This window comes from Enoplosus armatus, chromosome 14 (assembly GCF_043641665.1).
Source record: "Enoplosus armatus isolate fEnoArm2 chromosome 14, fEnoArm2.hap1, whole genome shotgun sequence".
Classification (NCBI taxonomy): domain Eukaryota; kingdom Metazoa; phylum Chordata; class Actinopteri; order Centrarchiformes; family Enoplosidae; genus Enoplosus; species Enoplosus armatus.
Window position 1 is genome coordinate 21,103,540 of NC_092193.1, and position 14,482 is coordinate 21,118,021.

Sequence of the window (14,482 nt, forward strand, 5' to 3'; positions counted from 1 at the left end):
TCAACTCCACCTCCATCATCAAGTTTGCTGACGACACAGCTGTGGTGGGCCTGAACACTGAAGGAAGTGGGGGACCTGACCCGCTAACCCACTCCTGAACGAAGGAGCTGATAGTGGACTTTTGGAAGAAGCAGGGAAGGAACTACACCCCCCCTCAATATCAACGGGTCCTCGGAGGAGAGGGTGGACAGCTTCAAGTGCCTCGGTGTCCACATCACTGTTTCACCACAGACGCTTGAGGAAATTCCGGGTGTCCCCTCATATACAGAGGAATTTCTACTCCTGCACCATCGAGAGCGTCCTGACGGGGGAACATGACTGCCTGGTACAGAATCAGCTGAACATACAACAGCTCTACGCTGCCTAAAGGATATTTACACCAGGCGCTGCAAGAAGGTACCGGATACACCAAGCCAGCACTGAGAGGCTCAGGAAGAGCTTCTACCCTCAGGCCACTGCCCCCCCCCCCTCGCTCAATCATTTACATATATTAATAAAAAACTGCCACCGTGTTTCTGCTCAACACCCGCCGCTACAGTTATTATTAGTAGTCTTACCATCATCGTTGTTATTGTTGCCATTCTTATGATTACTGTTATCTTTATCAATATTAATATTATCATTACTACCATTACCATTACTTGAACTGCATTGTGCGACTGTATGCTCATGGTGGGAACAGCTGGGTCTCTGTGAATAATATTATGAAGAGTACGGTCTAGACCTGCTTTAGAAATAAAATTGAATTTAATCGTATGTATGTATCAAATGGAATGCACCTTTACATATTCATTTGATCTTAATTTGTCATTAAATATGGGGGGTGGGGGGGTGGTCCTGGTGGCCCAGACGCATACCATATACTGTGATAGGAACATCTTCAGTGTGATTCCAGCTAGTAACCTTTATTGCACATCATTTCCCTTGTTTCCTGCCCCCCCCCCCTCCCCCAGCAAAATACCAAACTGAAATTGTTAAATATGGCCATTTATAGAAATTCTCAAGTGAATTTCATGCTTCAGAGATGTAAGCTGCTTTGGCACAAATACACCTGGCACATCAAATACCCATTACGGATATCGCCAAGTAAGCAGAATAATCTTTAATTGCATTGTGTTGGGTGAGCCTCATTAACTGACTTGAGTTTTTATTTTTTTTTTAACTAACCTGAGCTGAATTAAAAGGCAATTTCATGAACCTTTATCTCGGATTTCTGAAGTTTATATTGTCATTTTTTTTTTTTTCAGTTTGTTTACATTACAGTAGCTCAAGGTCAGATAGTTTATATTAGCCAGATTTTTATGCTAGTTTCAATACATCTTCACTGGTGAATTTTTCAACATCATACAATGTTTTGGTGGTTCGTAAAAGCATTTGTTTATGTATTTTGCAGTGCGTTAATCCTGCAAGAGTGTCTGCCTGCACGCGCCCAGCGACATCAATTCATCGAAACACATAAAGCTTGAAAGCAAAAAAACAATGGGAGCTTAATCCTCTCTTTCGGTCTTTCTCTCAAAAAAACCCCCCCCACACATTCTCATTCATAATTTCCCCTTGAAGAATAACATACTACGGCACTTTACTGCAGCCAGCTTCATTTACTATGAAAAAACTGGCCACAAGAAGCCGGTGTGTCTGCTTGTACTGTAAACCTGAAGGTCTTCAGATGGAAGGCGGGAATGGTTAAAAACCACATTTCTTTTCTTAAAATAATTCGCCCATTTTTCCTCTATGTCGTAAGCCTCTTATCATGTAGCCTATGATACTTATGTTATATGCACTATTCTGTTGTGTGCTATTACACCACGGTTCCATCCAACTCTTACATATACTGCACTTTGCTGCTACTTTACTCGCAGTGATTTCACTTTTAGACTGCTGTACTTCACTATTGGCTTACGTTTATGTATATTGCTTAAGTCATTTTAGCTTTCCTTGTGTGTTCATGTTGTCTATTCTTAACCACCATTCATTTAATGTTTATACTACCGGAAGCGACTCCACAGAGGAGCCCTGCAGGCAGACCCCTCTCGCCAAGTATGGCATCAGTGAAACGATATCAGTAAGGTTACCAGATGTCAGCATGACGTCGTATGTACCATGATTCAATATGACTAATTGTGATCTGACCACAAAAGAACAAGAAAAATGTACCCACTCGAGCTTTAGCGCCACAAAATGCCATTCGCTCTTTGGAGAAAACATCTGGCCGAGACAAGAAAAGGTCATTTGGAAACAGCTAATTCCGCACTTGAAAGGAAGATGTCTTACGCGCGAAGATTTTATCATTAAGGAGAAAAAAAGGAAAATGTGAGAAATGCCCCAAGCATGGCATGACAAAGCTGTTGGAAAGATTAATGGGGATGACACGAGCTCAGGAGCAAAACGGAAAAAAGACCCAGAGCTCGGTGGATACTGAAAAGAGAGAGGAGGCTCTTCCGTGTCAGAGGCTTCTGAAAACAGCCGAGGAGAAAGAAGTTATTTCATGCTTTGACCAAACTCTAAGGATCCAGAACCGAAGAAACACTGTGAAGGACAGCAAACCATCCAAAACGTCTGCAAGGGTCTCTGTGAACAGAGGTTCTCTGTCATAGCTAAAAAAAAACCTTCAGCTCCTCTGTCAACCAATAAAAATGTCACAAAATGCCTTCCTAGAATGTTATTCCACTGTCAAATATGACTATCGACAAGGCAAATGTATTCGGTATCCAAATATATATAATCAAGCCATGTGGGACAAAAGACAACTCCCCCAAATCCCTCAGGGGGGACAGAGAGTGCAGAGAGCTATTGATAAAATGCACATTTATGACACTGACTGATTTGAACTGTAGTTTGGGACAACGTCTAGGGAGCAGGTGAAGGAACTGATGCAAAGCGAAGATATGACCTATGACATCGTGACAGACCAGCTTTCTGTCATCTGCACTTTTATTGTCCTCCACTTAAAGTCAGACAACATTCAGAGTTATTCATGGCTCTCAGAGGAGGCCGCACCACTGACTCTTTAGACCTCTTTAGACCTTGCTGACAGTGAGGTTTTGAACGTGCGTGCAGCAACACTGCGCACTATGTTACCCGCATTACAGTACTGCTGGATCGGCGCGCGTGGTTCCAGAAGCTTGGTGACGTAGGGACTACTCACAAGGTGAGCTAGCCAGCATGCTAGCACTTGCCAGTACTAGAGAGCCGAAGTCATCATGGCTCAGGCTAGCCCATTCAGCATTTCTTTCACCTGTCTTTCCATATTCTGAGACAAAGTCATGATTTTTAAAGTTAAGTAAGTTAAATCATAACAAACTACAAACGCGGCAGCACTGGTGCTTTCGTCGTCATAATGTCATCATTTTGTACAGCACTTTGGTCAACTCTGGCTGTTTTTTTTGAAACGTGCTATATAACTAAATTTGAAGTATTCAGAAGTCATATTTTCAACTTTCTAGCTGTAATCTCTGATGTCCAGAACCTTCCAGAAAGCGTTCTGTCCTCTCGGCCCTGCTGCCCATTGACTCTCTCATCGACTCGCTTAATGCGCTTGCCAGTCGTGACGTCTGGGGCTTATGGGAAACGGTGTTCGCTCAACAACTGTGTTTAAAAAACCTACCGTTGCAAACGTATGACGATGGAGTTTTGAGTGAGTTTTTCTCACCTCTGGAGCAGAACCCCGAGCTACTCTTTAGCTCCATGAGCTTCTTGCAATTGTCTGCGCACTTTGCCGCTGACTCCCCTGGCATTTTGTTGTCAGGATTGTACATCATTTTATTCAATAACGACTTAATTGGAGAGGGGGAAAAAGCTTTCCGAGCTAGCGAGCTTGTCAGTTAGGGAGCTCATTAGCTAACAGAACAATAGGCTCACACAGTTTATTCAAAGATGTGTACCACATCGACTCCTGTCTCGCTGTCTGCCAGCCAGTCCTCTTTTAAAGAGCGATGATTTATACTCCAACAGAGGAGGTTGAATAAAAGCTGATGGTGCAACACACAGCTAATAAGCTACAAAAGCCTCCTCCATTTTGGCCTCTCCGGCTCTCGGCTCTGTCAAAGGTCAGAAACCTGACAACCGCTTGCTGTTGCTCAATGGTGTGAATTTGTGCGCCAGAGTTCACCAAAGTTGTGCGCAGATTTACTTTCCGTTAATTCCAGTGGGATGAATGGAGAGATGGAAGAGTGATCTGTTGCTGTTTTACATGCTGGTTTGACCAGGCCTATACATGGAGGGAGCCGAGCATGAAGGCGAAGCTCTTGGGTTTACCAATAAATATACATTCTAACCCTCATCTACGGTCAAGACAGTGCTGTGTCTAAAAAAAAAAAGGCCGGGGGCTGCGTTGGCGGAGGTACGGGGTGTGCTGTTTCAGGTATAACCTATGATCAGGAAGGGCCGGGCAACCTTTCTTTGAGTTTTTCCTGTAGCACCCCTTACGTAGATCCATAGAGAGGGACAACGTGAAAAGGGGTCGCTCGTAGCGAAGAACCTACAGAGGTCATAACTGTAGCGCTGTCTCGTGTATCAAATGAACATGGCGTCTCCTGACTTGAGAATCTGCTTCAGTTACAAAAGAAGAGATCGACATTTGGGATCCTTCGCCGTCCTTCACGGCTCCAGTTCGGGGAGACATAATGGAGTGATATTCCAGCTTATTACAGCTTGTTTGACCTGTTGTGCGTTTTTTTTTTGTCTGTTTGTCTGTTTGATTTGAATATCTCTGCTGACTTTTGTTGCTGTGGTAACCAGAAAGCGTAGCACCTCTGCAAAGCCCGCAATAACAAGCTTACTTGTTACACACACTGAGCTAATAACAGTTCCTCTGAGGTCCTGTAGAGATTCTTTTTCCACTGTAAATGGTGTACATTGCCTTGAATCGGGTAAAGGCACGGTAAGAATATCACTGACTGATAAGGATGTATCCCCGTGCCGCTGTCTGCCACATATATGAAGACAGTTATTGCTGTCTGCTGCCTTTTCATGAAGTACGTGAGCCCTCACATGACAATAACACCAACAAGGCTTGCGGCTATAAGTTTTTCATTTTTTTGATTTGCCCCAAAAATAACAGTTCAGCTTATTAAAGGGGGTTTAGATATTAAAAGAGAAAGACTTTCATCAGGGTAAATGAAACAGACAGATGAAAAGGGGGAGCTTGTTGGACATGCTCTCTGTACCGTCCTAATTTGACTTTCAACCCTAGAAACCACTGACTGTTGCGCGATGCAGTTGGTAATCCTGCCCTCTTGTAAGCAGAGTTTGTTAGAAAGCTTTGAACTGACAGGCCAATTAAATGTGTTTTGTATTTTTATTTTATTTAATTTTTCTTTTTTTTTTTTTTTACAGATATCTGCAGTGCACAGTAGAGTAAGCGCGGCTCATACCGCATCCCTCAACCTTCGACCGTCCAACAAGTATGTCTCTGAATCCCACCTTGTGCTTTGTTGCTCAGGCTCAGGCGCTGTTAATGTGCAGGAATGATCCAAATCACGGCGTGGAGTAGAGGTGGTCGATACATTTTTAAACAAATTCCGGCGATGGATAATTTGTTATGGCCGTTAATAATTTATCGACACATGTGTAATGAGGCTTCCCCCCCGCCCCCCGCCCCCGAATGATATTATTTCACCGTGGTGTGTGTAGGGTAGATGGGTAAGCGAGTACCTGAGGCGCTGTCTCCATATCTCTTCCTCAGTCCCCAGCAAACATGCCACAAGGTTGGAGAAGCACTCGAGCGCAGCCTTTTTTTTTGTCTTGCCACAGCTTGAAAATGCGAAAGCGCGGGGACAGGAAATGAGGCACCTGGAGACTCTGCCTCGTGCGTTTGATGGTGATTGCGGGAGAGATGTGATTGTAATTAGCCTCTTGACAGACCTGATTCTCACCATTAAGACTGTGCTCAGAGGTTCAGAATTTGGCTCTTAAATCCACTGGATTAACGTTAGTTCACCTGGGGGCCCGACACTGATTTCCTTTCATCGCCATAGCAGAGTGTGTCCCCCCCCCCGTTATTGTACTGTAGCTTTTCCGCGAGGACAGGAAATCTTTCCAAAACACACGTTGTTTCCAGATAAACTAATCTACTGTAATGACTGTAATCTTCTGTAAACTCACTCAAAAGCGCATTTATGAACTTCATTTTAAAGTATTTGTGAGTAATGAATTGATATGAAATCAATATTTAACTATGGATTTCCTTTGTTATGAACTGTTTTTATGAACAAACGGCAAAACACTTTTTTTTCTTGATTATGCCGCTTATATTGTAACATAAGCAGCAGGGGAATTTTTTTTTTGTTGTTTTCCCTTCTAACGTACACCATGGAGGGAATGCAGATACAAATCAAAGATAAGACTGCGCGTTGCACTGCATGCTGCTTACAGTAATTACAACCGGCAAATAACAAGCGCAGAAGATCACACGGATCATGAGCGAGCTGCACGCGTGTTTCCGACAGGCTTGTAAAAGCACACGAAATGCAGTCAAAACAGCACGAGGCTACGTTGGAGATGTTGCTGCCGACGGGCAAAACCCGCTGGAAGACACGAATGTCAAAAGGGAGAGGTGAGCTCCTTTTAATCATCCCGCACATTTAGAAAGGCGGAGCCAAGGGTCATCGCCCTCGTCTCCCCGCCCATCCACTATTGTCGCATTTAACAGAAAAACATTGCGACAGAAAAAAAAAGAAAAAAAAAAGAAACAAGAAACTGCACTTCAGAATCAGAATCAGAATCAGAAAACAGAATCAGAAACTGTTTATTGCCAAGTAACATACATTACAAGGAATTTGCCGTGGTCTGAAGGTGCTATTGTTTCGATAACAAGTAGAATATAAAAGGTAAAATAAGAATAAAAATAAAAAATAAATTGCAAGATCCTCCACATATCAAACTGGCATGGCATATCACACATGTGTGTATTTTCAAGCAACGGTTGCCTGATCTGACAGACATATTACGCACCCTCATTTTAGACTTCTTTGACTGAGTCTGGCAACTCTCACGGATCTCTCTACCTCCTTTGTACTGTTTTGCCCTCTGTAAAAACTTGCTTACTCCCAGAAGAAACATTTTCCCATCTAATAGAGGTAGGAAGAACAAATAGCTGGGTTGAACTAATTACTGTAGGAAACCAGCCAAAACGCCTCGCTCCCTGTCTCCACTCTTGCTCTCTCTCTCTCTCTCTCTCTCGCTTTCTGTTTCACACACACACACATAAACTCCGAACAAACACTCCTTCCTTGCGTTCACTCTCCCCGTCTCTCTCCTGAGATCTGACCGCAGGGAGTGTTTCTATATGTCAGCTTTGCAAGACGGATGGTCGACATCTGCCACAAAGCCTCGCCGGACATATTACCTGAGACACCAAACAATAACCTCCACACACACACACACACACACACACACACACACACACACACACACACACACACGCAGACGCACACACGTGCACACATGGAAAAAAAAAACCACACACACACACACTGAAGCAGAGCCCCGCCTGGCCTTAAACGGTCTGCCAAGACCTGACCTTCTAGTTACGACCATGATCACCCCCATGGGCACGGGTGGCATCTGGCTAGGTGAGTGTGTGTGTGTGTGTGTGTGTGTTGTGTGTGTGTGTGTGTGTGCGCTGTGTGTGTTCTGCATCATGCGTGCTTGTGTCCCTGCTTCCCTGTATGCCAGTGCTGGCTTGACTGTGTTTGCATGTGTTTATCTGTGTGTGTGTGTGTGTGTGTGTGTGTGTGTGTGTGTGTGTACCATTGGCATGAAGAGCAATGCCGCAAGGAGCCTGGGCAGCATCAGAAGGGCCGGTGTGCCCCCAGAGTTTGACCATCTGTGCGTTATTGGTTGTCATTAAGGTTTCTAATTTGGAGGTGTCTTGGGGATTAGCCAAACGAGGGCAGAAAATGTCATTACGCTGTTCCTCCCGCTGAGCTGCCGTGACCATATTTACATATTTATACACCTTAATTGTCTTTGCCTTGCTGCCGTGACATTGAGGCAGCCAGAGTTTAGTGCGGGGGGGGGGGGGGGGGGGTTGTTGGGCGAGGACACAGTGGAAGAGACAGTGTTACACACAGTCAAATCAAATTTGGCTCCAAAGTGGATTTAAACGAACAAATTCATCGCTGACCAGACGGGAGAAGATTAACAAAAGGCTATAAATACAGACCTTGAGAGACGCAGACGGCTCAGAAATAAGAGAGGAAGAAGAGAAACAAGACATTTTGTCTGAATGCTCCACTGCGTGCACGTTTTGATGCCCGCATTAGTGTTGTATGACTTTAGCGCTACAGGACACAGATCATGCTCTGTAAATTGCACCCACAGTGTTGAGGAAAAATAGCAAGCAAACGGGAGAATCTGCGATGTTTTGAGGCGTGACAGCGAGTGTTCGGGGCCACACTCATGGTGGCGCTCCTAGTTTTGACTATATTTCCCAGCAGCTTTCGGTGGCGTCGCTATTTTCAACATCCTGTCAAGAGAGGCACGACGGTGTGGAGCAGTACCGGCAGCCAACCTGTCCTGAAGGACGCACCCAGAGCAAGAGGAGACGCCCCAAAGTAACATATTACAGTCTGTTTCTTGACGTGAAATAGCTTCAGTTCACTGAGTAGCTCAGTAACTGTTTTCAGTGGAAAGTGGCTGCAGTGTGCTCAAAAGTTTACATTTAGATTAAAAAAAAAATAAAAAAAATGAAAATCATGCTAAACTTAACTGAATCGAACTAGCTGTATCATTAGCTATTAGTATTTTCTAAAACTAGTACAGCAAAAAAAAGTAATTTCATCTTTAACAGAGAGGATCCAGGCACTGGAAAAAAAAACTCAAAGTACAACTTCAATGGTAAAAGTAAAATCATTGAAGAGAAAAACAAAAGGAGAAGGAGTTCTCCAGGACCAAACAATGGCCATCACTGATTGGCCCGTTAGGTGTGCACATTCACAGCTCGTTCCCGTTTCTGTCTGGCTGGTGATTGGTCGACTGAACATGCTGCTGCCCTGCTGAAAGCCAAAGAGGTCGCTCAGCTGGCAACAGCGCGGTAGCTTGTAGTGCAGCTTGTCACGTTCAGCAAAAGTGTAGTTCTGCCCGTAAACTACCTCCAGTAAGGAGCGGCTCGTAGCTTCCACAGCTGCGATTTCAAGATCATTTCTATGCATTTGGCCAATTAAATCACTTTAACCTCATTTCGATCAACACAAATGTTCTGATAATGTCCGTTTGCAGGTTAGGTAACTTATTAGCTGTGGCGCAGCGGAAAGCGTGCAACTTATAACTCGTGAACGTCCAGATTAGTTGAATGGGATGCCAAATGGTACCTTGACTAAGTCGGTTCTGCTGCCAATCAAAGCACATACACCGGTACACCCACTCACCCAAAAAAGCACATTTCTGATACTATTTATTGCCTTTCAATGACGACAACAATTTGAAAAATCACTTTTGGAAAGAGATATAACAGCAAAAATAGATGAAGCTTGACTTGATTTTGGTATGGGAAGCGTTCGGGGGTTTCCGTCGGTGGTCCATTTGCAGCTAAACAGTCCACGCAGAGAGCAAAAGAGGTCATATTTGTATGTAGGTTTCCGAGATTTTTTTTTATTTTTTTATGGACCGCTGCCTCCGGAGGGGAGGGAACAGAGAGAAAAGCAGGTGCGCCATCGTGATCTATTCCTGGTGCAATTAGAGAAGAAATGGCTTCAGCGCCTTCCCAGAGCATTCACCTGTAAGCAGTGAAAACTTGGCATTACAGCTGCTCAGCAGTTTAACACGTTCATTACTCTGTGCAGATGATTATGTGTATATGTATCTGATACACAATGTGTAACATATGAGTCAGTTTTTTTCGCTGCCTCTTTTTCGGAGCATCTGAGTATCTACCACATCACTCGTTATTACACTTTACACTCCTCTTGGTTTTTACAACATGATTAATCAATTAAAACAACGATATATACCAGCACGTCAGTACCACTCACCCATGCTCTCTTCCAATGTCATCCCTCAAACTTTGTACCTGTAACTTCTGCTCTCAAGAAACGATCCAACACAACAAATGACAGGGGTATGTTGAACCGCACAAGTGTTATGTTGTAGGTCCATTTTTTTTTTTTTTTTTTTTACAAATGTCAGTGTGATTTTGATTTTCTCACTTCTGGGACTTTCGAAGTTTCTAATGAACTATTTGATTATTTGATTGAGACAATAGACAATAAGCAAATATGACCTGACAAGCTGTACATGAAAACACCATCATTACGGACGGGTACTTGACAACTGAAGCGAAGTGTACCTGCATTTATTTATCGTTGTAAACTTTGATTGAACTCAATCTTTGACGTATTTGTGATCCACGCGGATCTGCCCCGGTACTGCCCCGAGCTACCTCACTCTTCTAACGCATGCTGTCAAACACACACACACACACACACACACACACACAGGCTAACCAACAGAAAGGGAAGCACACTCAGACTCCAAGTGCTGTCTGTTACCTTGAGCTACTCATTTATTATGTGCGGAATGCGAGGGACCTCGTTCATTCCAAACACTTCGCTCAATGCGCAAATGTGTTCAGCGTCAGCCGTAAGTGGAGCAAGATTACAGGTTTGTTTCTGCATATAACACCACGCTTTGTAGAGAAATTCTATAATTAATCATATCAGCTTTGCATGCCTGTGTCTTTTTGAGTGGCACAAAGTTTTCACGTTTGAGAGAGAGAGAGGGAAGATCCTCAATAGCCCGCAGGCCCACGCCACAAAGGTGAGTTCGTGGGTCTTTGCTATCAGAGCCCTCCAGGTAGAGGATGTTTCGCCCGAGGCTCGAAGATCGACAACGCTTTAAATTTTAACAAAGATTTTATTCTTTCTTTTTTTTTTTTTTGTGCAAATTCAGGCAACACTATTGTTTTAATTGGAGTTTTTGCTCTTTTGTTCATTTCTTTGGATGGCCTGTGCTTTGTTCTATTATGTTTTCTTCTTTTGCAAGAATCTTATCGTTGTGTGACAGAATCAAAGCCAAAAACATGCCCCAAAACACGAATCTCTGCAAACTACACACGGACCATCACATCACTGCGATATTGGACTGATCAGACAAAACAAGCATCTCGACACCGAATGGATAACCCAAACTACTGCTAAGCTCAATACCAAAGAGAAGAGTCAGCACGCAGAATCAAGATGGAGTAACGTCAGTACAGCCGGGCCGCTCTGACTAACAACAAACATACAGGGAAATTCCCAGGGGGGAGCAGGAACTGAGGAGCTAAACCTGTGTTTAAGCTCCTGTAGGGTAGTTCCAGGGGGGGGGGGGGGGGGGGCAGAAAAGGGGTTTGTAGGGCTGACCGTTGCTGAACTTGTGTACCGCTTCATTCGCAAAACAAGGAAGCACTCTATAGGCTTTTTTTACCTGCTCCCCGGCTCCATTAAAATAAAGCGGTGGTGGTCGGGCGAGCTAGAGGGCGAATGAGAGAGGGGGGCCAGTGAAGGGGAGAAACGAAACTTCATTTGCTGATTGTTTCCTGGAAGGGTTACCTTCCAAAGCAGAAAAGAATTTAACCATCAGATCATCCGCTGTCTCCTTTCTATTCATTCATTACTTCTAACAGGAAATACAAACAAGCAGAGTTGACAGATTGTTCAGGTGATGCTCGTACATCCATCATACACACCCATACTCGGTGCATTGAAGCCACTTTCAAAAGTAAAGGAAAAGTTTGAAAACAGTAATACGATCAGCCATTAAGCCCATTTGATCCAGTATGCGGCTACTGTTATAAGCAAACCTCCCCCGCGGGGTCGACATCGCTCGCTGCAAGTCGCCACCCATTCGTGATGGCGATCCAAAATGATGCCCCGAATGTCACTCCAAGAAGTCACTGAATGGTCAAAAACCAGTAGGGGACTGTCCGACGACACCAAGACAGCTACACAGAAGGACAGGAATGGACGCGGTTTAGTTCGCAGTAAAACCCACCGCTTTGACGCCCAGTTCGTTTTTTTTATCTTCTAAGACGTCGTTATTCTACCAATGTGCTCCACAGTGTGTTTTCCTCGTGCGTGCTCAGGGAAAATCAGCCCCCTTCGTCTGGATGTTTCTACAGGCTGAAACCCACGTTCCCCGTCATGTCCACCGGAATATTTTACTTTGGGCCACACTGTCAAAATGTAAATCCTTCTGCACCGACACCAGGTGTCAGACTGAGATTGTTCGAGGGGGTTAGCTTAACAGCGACGCATCTGACAGCCTCCGTCGGACGCCTGAACCCGAACGCGTGTCCCACTTTCATCTGCATTTGATGTTCAGGTTTTTGGCATTTCACACACCAGCCACCAGAGACTCCTGTATGTGCGCGTATCACCGTGCGAGAAGAAAAGACACAGGGACATCCTTAAGCAGTTAAATGTCCCTGCCGTCCAGTATTTAACATATCAGCACGCGGCTGGGGGAAAAAAACAAAAAATAATAATAATAATAAAAAAAACAAAAGAGAGATCAAGCAGAGCTACTGAGTGGGTGTTGTACTTTCTAAACCCTGAGACAAAAGAAATACATATGCTGTGGATTTCAGTGAGCTGCTGTCATCCTCTTGCTCCTCTCCCACCGCACTCTTCTGTTTTAATCCCTCATTTGTTTGGGTGTGTGTGTGTGTGTGTGTGTGTGTGTGTGTGGGGTGGGGGGGGGTATGACAAGAGCAGGAGTGAGCGATCCTACACCGAATATCCTGATGAGAAGACACAAAAAGGAGCGCACTTGGCTTTCGCAGTGATACAAAATGTAACATGGTTACTGCGCTGACAGGTCCGGCCAATAAAATGTTTTCCTGTAGCTGTCAGGGACGAGGGCTCGGCTCCCGCTGCGTGTACACAACGTGAGGTGAGGGGTTCAGTTTGTGCAATCAAATCTATATTTAAAGTGCTTTTAATGAGCAGATTCAGGAAGAAAATATATAATAAGAGGCAAAAGCAAAACGTGAGCAAACTCATTTTTGCAGAAATGGCCTCCAGCTTGCACCTGCATGCACGCAACCAGACGACAAACAACAACAACAACAACAACAACAACAACAACAACAACGCCTGGACGGCTTTTCTTTTTGAGCCTTGAATGTTTTGACAGAGACAAACATTTTGATCTGCATCGCCTTCTCCACTCATCGGATCCCGTTCAAGCATCGAGCCCGCGACGGGAGACTTCGGCCAATCACAGGCGGTCGTTTCAGAGCGAGGGCGTTCCTATTGGCTGTTAACCCCGCCTCTGTGGCTGTTCAGAAGGAGAAAAGCCTGATACAATGGCAGAAAATGGATGTGTCGGTGATACTTACTTTATCATGTTTGACTATAATTCATTGATCAATAACGACAAATATCTCTTCTTTTCATTCTACTGCAAATGGGAATTACATTTGGTGTTTTACTCCTTATAGGGGTTTTAAAGGGAATATATATATATTTAATTTAAAGACATCTTAGGCCCGTGTGTCTGCGTTGGAACACTCGTCAGGTAGTTTTGGGGCGAAACCCTGAAAGACGCCACCGCTCAATTAGTTTGGCAGCAAACGTGATTTCAATGCAGTGAGAAACTCCGACCGGAAACAAAGTTTGAAGTCGTGTTTGTGACTTATCTGATGTTGGATTCCGGTCCAATTCTCTGCCTGTCTCTGAAATGAGCCTCTCTCAGATCGACGTGTGTTTGTGAAGTGTTTGAGAATTGACGGTACATGCACTGATAGACTTTTGTTCGCTCAGTCAGGGGGCGACCTCCTCCTCCTCCTCCTCTCCGGTCGTGATAATGAACAACTTGGCGAGGGATCAGCTCTCACGTCTTTGACTCCACTCCCCTCTTGAGTCAAAGCTGACGAATGAAGTTCCCAAAGAGACGAGTCGGGAACAAAATCAGCAGCCGACTGCGTCCGTCTTGAGAATTTGTGCAACTCGACAAGCAGCGAGGTCTACTGGAGGTCACATTTGCAAGTGAGGTGAACTGATGCCTTTGAGCGCACTGAAAAACTCTGAGACCCGAACTGCAAGAAACCAGTCCACAGTAAAACTGTTCCGCTATGAAACTGATAATATATCCTTGATGCAGCTGTCAGGGAAGAAGACAAAGCGCCATTTGTCCTGCTGTCCCAGGGTCATGATATTGTGCTGCCTCGCTGGAGCGGCTCACTACGCAAACCGAGCCGCCATCGGTTACACCTGCGCTTTTCTTTCTCGGAAAAAGTGCTGCGAACACACGGATTCAAATGGTTTTAGAAATCAAGCCAGGCCCGTTTTTATTCCCATATTGCACAGTTGCAAACTCACCTCGTGTGGCAATGTGGGCAAACGTAGGACACCCCCTACCCTTGCACCCTCGGAGCTCGCCGAGCTGCCTCGGAGTCGCTGCAGTCGGGCCGCTGATACTTACAGGTTCGAGCGAGGCTCGGAGGTTTGTTTGACGCGGGCCTTAAAATAGCCGCAAATGGGAAGCCGCCCGAGCCCGCGAA